This window comes from Gracilinanus agilis, chromosome 1, assembly GCF_016433145.1.
Source record: "Gracilinanus agilis isolate LMUSP501 chromosome 1, AgileGrace, whole genome shotgun sequence".
Taxonomy (NCBI): Eukaryota; Metazoa; Chordata; class Mammalia; order Didelphimorphia; family Didelphidae; genus Gracilinanus; species Gracilinanus agilis.
Window position 1 is genome coordinate 418,441,451 of NC_058130.1, and position 10,476 is coordinate 418,451,926.

The window sequence follows — 10,476 nt, forward strand, 5'->3', positions numbered from 1 at the left end:
AGAAAGAAAGAAAGAAAGAAAGAAAGAAAGAAAGAAAGAAAGAAAGAAAGAAAGAAAGAAAGAAAGAAAGAAAGAAAGAAAGAAAGAAAATAATTAATGAACAATTCAAGAGATAAAAATAAATATTGGATAGCAGAAGTAAATATAATGAACTGAAGCAAAAAAAGACTTCATGGAGGAGGTGTCATTTGAATTAGACCTTTATGGATGAGTAAGATTTGATTAATAGAAAAAAAAGTCTTGTGAATTTCAGAATTTAAATATGTCATCTCCTTGTCTTCTGCTCAGACTAATAGATCCTACTGCTTCGTGAATGAATAAAGGAATGAACAAATAAATAAACGAGTGAACAAAAAGAAATATTATGTGCTTTCCATGTGCAAAAGACTATACTAATAACTGAGGACACAAATATAAAAGCAGACAGTCCTAGCTCTCCAAGAAACACACACTTTAATGGAGGAGATAACACATACAATAGGTAGATTGTAGGCCTGGAAGTCTGAATGGAAAATAATCCAGTTTGAATGGAGTATGGAGGAAGATAACACTATTGTACAAATGCATCTTCTTTAGTGTCAAGTTGATTGATAAAAACTCATCTCTTTCTGACACTGAGCATTTTGACTATGCCCAAGACTTTAGCAGTGAGAACTTTCTTCACTGGGTTTTCATTTGCTGCTGAGATGGTGGAAAACTATAGCCAACTAAAGACAGTTGTCAAAGCAGGATTAAAAGTGGATTCAAGGCCTGCGGGTGAAAGATTGCTGCTATTCCTAGAGTTTTCAAGCTGGGGGGTGGGGGGGGGGGTCCCAGGTCATTACCATTTCAGACAGTTGCAAAACAAGGACTTTGAAATCCTAACAAAATCTCCCAAATGCCTGTCCCAGGACAGGGAGATGTTTGTGTAGCAGGCATTTCTACTGACTTACTTCCTTAATATTTAAATTGATAGAACTTATAAAGCAAAAGTATAGACATATGCAGCTCTATGTGTTTTCACGTGAGCCAAAAAAAATATTTTTTCACATATATTGTATATGTGTTAATATGTATATCATATAGTCATGTAGGTATATACATACATGTGCATATTATACATTATTTCCCTATTAAAGAGTCAGCAGATATATTTGGCTTGCTCTGTATACATTTATGTATATGTATATATATACATAGATATATATAGATATAGATATATTAAAAGATATGAAGATATATGCATATGTGTGTATATACTCACATATAAATTATGCATTTATGCACACAAATATTGTTCTATGCATCAAACAAAAGCCTTCTCTCCAAGTTTACTCTCAGAATATGGCTAGAGGACTTAGAGAGGTTAACTGTGGTCTTAAAACACATAAATGTCAGAAGTGAGATGACCTCAGTTCAATCTGACTCTCCATTTCATCTCACCCTGTGCCTATCAGAACTTCAAATTGTGATATCTTTTTGGTCAGAAGATTTGATTATGTTAAAGATAAGAATTGAAATAGGGAAGAGAACCTCCAGAGATGTTGTCCCAGAGAAGTCCTCACAGTTCCTAATCACTGGATAAGACAGAGAGTGTGTTGTAAACATTTGCATTTTTATCTGGCACATCTGGATCTTTACCAGATACTGTCTTGAAAGCAGTGTCCCTGCAAACTTGAGAAAATGTGAACTTAAGTGACAGTATATAAATAGCTGGAGAGAAAAATAGAGTTCTGGGAAATTCCATCCTTGCTACCCCACCTTTCCAACACCCCCACCCTCAAGCTCAATGACTGGAAGAGTTGAGAGCATTGTATCACCAGTCTCTATTCCTGTTGGCTAATGTTACCTGGAGGACCAGAAAACTTGCTACTAGGGCTAACTCCTTCCTCCCCCATCACTGCTCCAAGGACTGCAGTTGTCCCTCTTTCCCCAGTGCCTGTCTCTCAGAACTCACCCTACTGGGCCATTGCTGATCCTTGTGTGAAGGCATGAGCATGAGCATGTCCTTGGGTACTGTGTTTCAGCCCCTGGCAAGCCCTCCTCTTCCTTGGAAATCTGAAACATGGGCTTGCCTGGAAGTCAAAAGAGATCTTGGGTGAACTAAATTTGTCTGCTTTCTTCTTCCACTAGTGCCATCGGAATAGATTCTCAGTCTAATAAGTTTTGACAAGAGCTGGCAAGGGGAGCAGGTGCCAATGAATCCAACTAGTCAGAGGCATTAGAGACACTGTGGGCACCAGAGGATAGAGGTGTTGCCATGGGAACAGAGTGAAAGGTGCTTGGTGGTGGCTGGTTAGGAGGTTTGTTTTCTTGTTTAAGACAGAGCTGAGGAGTTAGAAGAGATACTATCCATTTTCCACTTGAGCATCAATAGGTAAATTCATCCCCCCCTCAACTTCCTTTACCCCCACCTTACCTAGTATCTGAAGAATTTAATTTCTTCCCTAACATGAATATTTCTTAAAGATGAGGAATATTCAGAGCTTTTGAAAAAAAGGTATTTTCAGGAAAAAAAAGGGCAGTTCTAATCAAAGAACTCTTCATGCTGGAAGGAAAATTGGTGCTCTGGGGGAGGAGCTTTTTTTTTTCACCAAAAGGATTTGAGGACAACACTTTGAGTTGCAAAGCTATATAACCCTTGTTCTCATTGAAATTTCTCTCTTTTGTGCCCTTTGGCCTACTTCTTGCTTCCAGTTTCAGGGATAATAGATGACAATAGAGCTTATTCCTCAAACTCAAGACTTGTTAAAGGTAATGGGGACTATGATCTCTCCAGGCTAGAAGTGAGGCCCTTAAAAAAGTGAAGAATAATGTAAAAAATCCTAAAAATATCAAATCATTTATTTAAAAAGAAACTTATTCTTCTGCCTCCATGTAATTTAGTTCCCTGTGTCACCCTAATTAGTGATTGCTGATGTAACCATTTCCAGAAGTAGGCAAGTAGAAACCATATCAAAGAATATAGAAGCAAGTGCTGGGAGTAAGTCTAGACTGGTGGTGTCAAACTAAAATAGAAACAGATCCCTTCCTATGGCATATTGATTGAGATAGTCACCAATTAACATTATCTACATAGTACTGTATTTTTATTTATTTTGTTAAATGCATCCAAATTATATTTTTATTTGGTTCAGTCTCACTGGGGAATTTTGGGGGCAGTGAGTTTGATACATCTGGCTAATGAAGTAGAAAATTAGAGTTATATAACTGTGGTTATAAAGATTAAACCTCTTTTGACATCAAAAGTTTCTTCAGTCAGTACTAGCCTAGGTAATAGTGAAGTCCCGGACAATGGATAGAGTGTAGGTTGTCAAGTATGAGGACCTGGTTTCAGCTCTGTCACTTCTGAAATGGTGACAACTTACTAAAAATTTATATTTTGGTTTTTCTATCTGTACATTCAAGGAGTTATATGTCTAAATTTGCTTTGATCCTATGATTTTTCTGCATTCTTCATCCCCAGTTGGGGTCACCTAACTCCTGTCTTCAGGCTTAGTATGATTTTCTACTCTAGAAAAATCTAACCTCTAGAAAGGTATAATTCAAGACTTCCTATACTGGAGCCTTTATATCAAGGCATACTTGCTATTGATCCTAGTCTGACTTTAAAATCAGGGAAAAATAACTAGATAATTACTTTGTTCTTAGTAGCTCCAAACTTAAACCTCAGTTTTGGTGACCAGGTTTATTTTGTGTTTATTCTCTATTTGAATCTTTGCTGTGGTTCAGTCCCTAGAACACTGGTATTCTTTGAGTCCTAACATTAATAAATGTGCCCCTGGAGAATACAATCCTACTCCTAAACTCAATTCTCCACCAGCTATAGTCATGGCTCCATGAAATCAACTGCTTCTTGTTTCAACTTGCATCAAGCATCTGCTTTTAGATGGCTCCGATATGGTGCTCTACTTGTCTGCCAGGACTTCAGATAGAATACTTTTTATTACTTACTCTTGATATATTTAAACTGTGCTCCAGTAGATATAGTTTCTGGGTCCAAGGATCACTTTTGTAGTTTATACCACTATCAACAAATCTCTTGTTCTAATGTTCTTTCTAGAGATCTAAGCACTGAATTTGAAGACTGCTGGCTTTGTACTCTAATGTCAACAAATTCTTATAACTTTCAATCAGGCTATATATCTACACAGGACCTCATTCAGTGAGACCACTGGGCAATTAGACAGTCCGACCAGACTACTTAAGTGAAAAATAGTCTTATTTTTTCCCTAACTAGCAAAATTTTCCTGAGTGAATTAATCAATTAAGAAACATTTATTAAGTACCTAATATATGTCAGAGACAGAATTAGGTGCTATGAATACAAATATAAAAATAAGATAATCTATGCCTGAAAGAGCTCATATTCTAATTAAAGTGTTCCATATGTTCACAAATAGAGGATTTATACAAAATAAATTTACAAAGATTTGAGAGGTGGGGCCTAACTGCTACCAGAAAAAAAAAACTTTTAAGGATACAGATCTTGAGATGAGCCTTGAAGGAAATGAAGGCTTCCAAGAGGAAAGGGAGAATATTCCATTACAGAGGAGAGCCTGAACAAGGACACAGAGGTGGGAGATAGAATGGTATGTATGAAGCCTAGCAAGTAGTCTGGTTTAGTTGATGGTATGAAAAGTATGGTTGATAGTAGTAGTACATAATCAGCCTAGAAATATAGATAATAAGATTCAGAAGGACTATAAATGTGGATCAGAGAACTTTACAATTTATCCTAGGAGTTATAGAGAATCACTAAAGTTTCTTATATAGGACAACGACAGGGTCGGACCTTCAGGTTCGAATGGACAGATTAAATGGGGCAGAGACTGAAGCAGGGGCACGATCTAGAAGATAATGGCAATAGGCCAGGTGAGATATGATAAAGCCTGGAATGGAGTGGTTGTGGTCTGAATAGAAATAAGGCAATTGATAAGAGATGTTGAGGAGGTAGAATTAACAAAACATGACAAGCCAACTGAATATGGCAAGTGAGGGAAAGACAAGAATAACTCCTAAACTACACATCTGAACAACAGAAAAAAATGAAAAATGCCTTCAACAGAAATAGTGTATGCAGAAGGGAAGTTGATAAGCCCTACTTAAGACTGAGTTTGAGATTCCAAAAGACAGATGTGGATGCTGGATTTAATAAAGCTCTCTAGAAAGATGAAGACTAGATAGCTCTGGAAGTCATTTAAGAGGAAATGAAAGCAGAATTTATAAGATCTGGTGAGATGACCACTAGAAAGGGAAGGGCCCAGGATATTGGATAAGGTATAGGGATAGGGATAATGAGAGCAAAAAGAAGAAAATGGTAGTTCCGTTTAAATGTAGAAAGAGAATCATGCCAAAACAATCACAAGAAACCCAACAAAGCGGAAAGAAGAAAGTTTAAAGAGAAAAAAAAGAAACCCAATAAGGAGAGAGTATTCAGAAGGGAGATGATGAACAGTATCAAGTGCCTCAAAATGACAAGAAGAATAAGGACTAAGAAAAGTTAAATATATTTAGCTATAATGGTGTCCTTGAAGAGGGTAGTTTCAGTTGAATTGTGGGCAAGAAGTAGAGAAGTGAGGTAAGAAATGAAAGAAATAGATATAAACAGCTTTTTTTCCTATGTAGTTGGCTGTGAAAGGTAAGAGAGAGCTATGATAGCTTGAGGGGATGGATGGTAGTGTTAAGTAAAAGTTTCTTTTAAAAGTGAAGGTTATAGGGGACAACTAGGTGTCTTAGTGGATAGAGTCAGGACTGGAGTTATGAGATCTTGTTTTTAAATATGGTTTCAGACACTTCTAACTTTGTGATCCTTAACCCCCATTGCCTAAACTTCACTGTTCTTCTGCCTTGAAACTGATACTTAGCATTGATTCTAAGTCAGAAAGTGAGAATTCGTTTGTTTTTAATAAAATTAAAAAAATATTTTTTAAAAAGGCAGAAGGGTATGTAGGCATATTTCTGGAAAAGAGTTGAAGAAGTCAGTAGAGCAGAAGGAGTTGAAAATAACAAAGTTATTTAAAAGTATGCAATACAGGGCATAGGTAGAGTAGTTTTATCTTGATGGTGAGAAGACCCCCCCACACACACCTAAAAGATGGGAGGAGAGAAGAAAATAAGGAGCTAGGGAATAACATCCAATTTGTTTAAAATATGGAAGTTGGGAGAAGAGAGATCACAGGATGGCTGGCTTTATGTTTTTTTTAACTTTTACCTTCTATGCCTTAGAATCAAATATTGCTTTCCAGGCTAAAGAATAATAAGGGCTTTGTGATTAGGATTAAGTGACTTGCTTTGGTTCACACAGCTAGGAAGTATCTGAGGTCAGATTTGAACCTAGAACCTCATGTCTCTAGACTTGGCCATCTATCCATTTAGCCACCTACCTACCCCTTATTTTTTTTCAGCAAAATGTGAGGTGAAGTCCTCTAGGAGAGTGATTAGAGGCTGGAGAAGAAAAGAAGTTTGGAATAGCCACTGTGGGAGAGCATCAAAGAGCTGATTAGGGAAAATTTAAAGTATTGACCTGCAGTGGTAACAGCTCTGTTGATAATGAGTAACATAAAGGTATAATGGCTTCAGGCCCTTTGACTACATTCCTTACTCCAATAGTGTTGAGATTTCCAGAAGCAGTAACAAAGAAGCCAGAGGATGGGGATATCCTAAGGCGTAGATCTTTAAAGAGATGAGCCCTGATGAACTGATGAGGCAAGGAGCTCAAGGGTAGAGAACACTGTCAAACTGAACTTGTTAAAGGGCAGAGATTTTGAAAGGATGAACAAGTTGGGTGCTGGTAGAGAACACTCACCATAATTTGACCTGTGCTTAAAAAAATCTGCATTGATTACATATTTCATTTAGTCTCAGCTGAAATCACTAGACAGAGGTCTGATAATTTGCCTCCATATATGAGATGTTCCATATCATTTATTTCATGAACTCCACAGAATGGAATTTGTGCTTCATTTTTATTGACTTATTTTAACAGTATTTAGAATCATGGAAACTTTCCACAAACCTAAACAGAAGCCCCTTCTACAACATCTCAGACAAGTGGTCATCCATCCCCTGATTAAAGATACCCATTAATAGGCAATATTCACCACCTCTTTTAGCAGCCCATTTAACTTTTAGACATCTCTAATTGTTAGATTAGTTAGTTAGTTTGTCCTACATATGAAGTCTAGATCTCTTCTGTAATTTCCATTCATTACTCCTAGTTCTGAACTGTGGCCTCAAATAAAGCAAACCTAATCCTTCTGCATACCAGCCCTTCAAATATTTGAAGTCAGCTATTACATTTCCTCCTAAAACTTATCTTCTCCAAACTAAACATTTTTAGTTTCTTTCATACTGTTGTCACATAGCATGGCTCCATTTAATGGCTCTTTACACCATTTAATTTTTTATGTATTACTTAGCCAACTTGCCTCTAATGCTATTCCTTACATATTATACTTCATCTCCCATCTCAAAGTCTTTGGATTTCATATTGGCTGTTTCTTATTTCTGGAAGCCACTTCTATTTCTCCTATACCTATTAGAATCCTTTTGTTTCCTTCAAAGTTCTTCTAAAATCACACCCTACACATAATGTCTTTTTGAACCCCTAAGTTGCTAATGACCTCTTTTCCTCTGCAAAAAAGTACCTTGTATTTATTTTGAATACAATTTGCATTTGCTTATTAATATACAGATAAACATAAATGAATGTATAGGTATAGACATACACACATGTATGTCTATATCTATATATGTGTGTTTATACATACACATATATGTATATGTGTTACACCATCTCTGATAGAAATTAAGCTATTGGAACCAGGTTGTAATATTTTTGACTTTTCATCCTCACTCTCTAGCAGAATTCCTGGTACATAGTAGGCATTTATAAATGCCTGTTGATAGATTGATAATTTCCACTTCTTCACTATCTTGGTTACTCCCAATTAACATTTATGAAGCATTACAGTTATTAGAATTCTCTCCATCTTGTTTTCATTAACCACAAATTTAAATGTGTAATTAAAAGCTGTCCTTTGCCACCGACTTTCACATCACATGGAAGAGATTATTATTTTTAAGTATATTTCCTCTGCAAAGAATCACTTAACCCTTTGGGGAAATCAATATATCCCTTCCAAGATAAGTAGTGATTTTAGTGGATCATCTTGGGAGAATGTTTCATGAAGGAAACAACCTCTAGAGAAAGCAATGTTTTAGTAAGGAAAAAGTTCTGTGGCTACAGCTGTGGCTGAAGCTGGAGACACTAGGATTTACCATAATAAATCTATTAAAGAAGGGTTGTTTTCAATAAAAGATTTACATAACTAAAGAGCAAATTACACAAGGGCTCAATGTCTAGTGAAAATTATTTACTGCTAAATAATGGATACAGCTCTGTGTGCCAAAGTGTTGCAAGGGGCCAAGCTGGGTTTCCATTTGTATTTTACTTGCTTCCTGAAACCCTATTCATTAAACTTTCATATGCCCTTTATGCAGCCATTATTCCACAAATAACAGAGGATACATGCTATAAAGGAAAAAATGAGTTATTTACCAAAATAGCAAGAGTACGAAGAGTTTTTTTCCTCCCCCTTCTGAGTTTCTGGCCCACTTGGGTACCTCTGCTCTTGTTCACTCAACTTGTCTATGAATTGAGGGACAAAGGAAGTGTGGGAGAATAAAACATATGCTTCAGCAGGGTATGTCTGTTACTTAGGAACGAGTCCTTGGTTCTTTGGACCAACAAGCCTGAAAGTTGGGGGGAAATAGACGTAAATTACAACCTCAACAAATTTACCAAAAATGAATATTTATTAAAAATTGTATCGACATGTAATCCAGGAAAAAAGATACAAATAGTTAATAACTAATAGCTTTAAAAAACATGACTAAAAAGAATATCAGTAACCATTTTTATGCTTCAGATTACTGTGGAACACAATGGAAAGAATTATGGGTTTAGAGTCAGAGGACCTGGGTTCAAGTACCACCTCTATTATTTATTGAATGTCTCTGGGCCTCAGCTACTTTCATTTGCAAAATGAGTGAGTTGGAGTAAATGGCTTCTAATGTTCCTTCAAATTCTATCTTTATTCCTATGATCCTTAAGCTCCTTCCTATGAGCCAAGCCCCTTTCAAAATTATTTTATATCCCTCAGCATATTTGAGCCTCACATTACTCACTTTGAAATTTGCAGGAAAGAAATTATCATCCTCTTTTCAAAGAGGTTTATTTAAAGCTACACCACAAAGAACTTGGATTAGAATCCAGGCCTTGATTTAGTGTCCAGCTTTCTTTCTGTTTCATTCTTCTATCACTCCAAGTCAGCCATACAGACCATCCAGCCCAGAGTTCTCTCAGTATGATTTCATTAAAGATCATTTTTGGCAACCGGTAAGATAAGAATGCCTTGAAATTATAAAATCTTCTAAAAATTTGTTATAAGTTCCTCATATAGGAAGAGTTAATATGGTTTCTGACACATACCCCACCCATCCTACAAATAAAAGACCACAAAAAGGCAATAAGGATTTTGCATATAAATAAGAGTAAATGAATCTGGATGTAAATAAGTAGTATATAATACTATGGTGAAGAGATATTCTCTTTCCAGTTTGATTCTATGGAATAGATAACTCCTCATACCACCTTATGCAGTTGCAGTAGTCTTGCATATTAAAATGTAGAACATTTTGGGTACTACTAATAATTGAATGGACCTTGGGTAAACAGTGGGATATATCTCTGCCTGTCCTCAAGGGGAAAAAAAAGAGATAAAACAATTCAAAATCACAGTCAAAATGTGACTTGAAACAAAATCTACAGAAATATAATTTAAGAGAACTAAGTGTTCAGGGTTGAAGGAATGAAGGAGAGAGCCAGAATTAAGGGTAAAAAGAAAAGAATTTTAAATGAGATAAAACAATCAGTACAAAGAGTATTTATTGGAAGTCAAGTAAGAATACATCAATGGGAATAGTGCAACTTACAAGCCAGAACCTTCCTTCAAGAAGCTCACAGTCTGGTTGTAGATACAGGTAACAAACAAAAAAATCGAAGGCACACATAGTTAAGTCCTAATTATGTAGTTTATATAGTGTGCAACATGGAACTCTAGTTAAAGGAAAAATCAAGAAGCCTGATAGAAACTAATCGATGCTTTAAGACTGGGATGGAATTTACACAGATGAGGAGAAGGTGAGGAGAAATTGTGGGAAAGGGAAAAAAAGGACCCATGGCACAAATCAGAAACAAATGTGGACCAGTTTCCTGAATAAAAGAGTTTGCATAGAAAAAGAATAGGATAATATGATTCTTCAAAACCAATTTGTCAAAGAAGGAATCATAGAAACAATAAACAATTTCATTGAAGAAAATGACAATGATGAGACATCCTACCAAACTCTGTGGGATGCAGCCAAGGCAGTACTCAGGGGGAAATTTATATCCTTGAGTGCATATATTAACAAATTAAGGAGGGCAGAGAT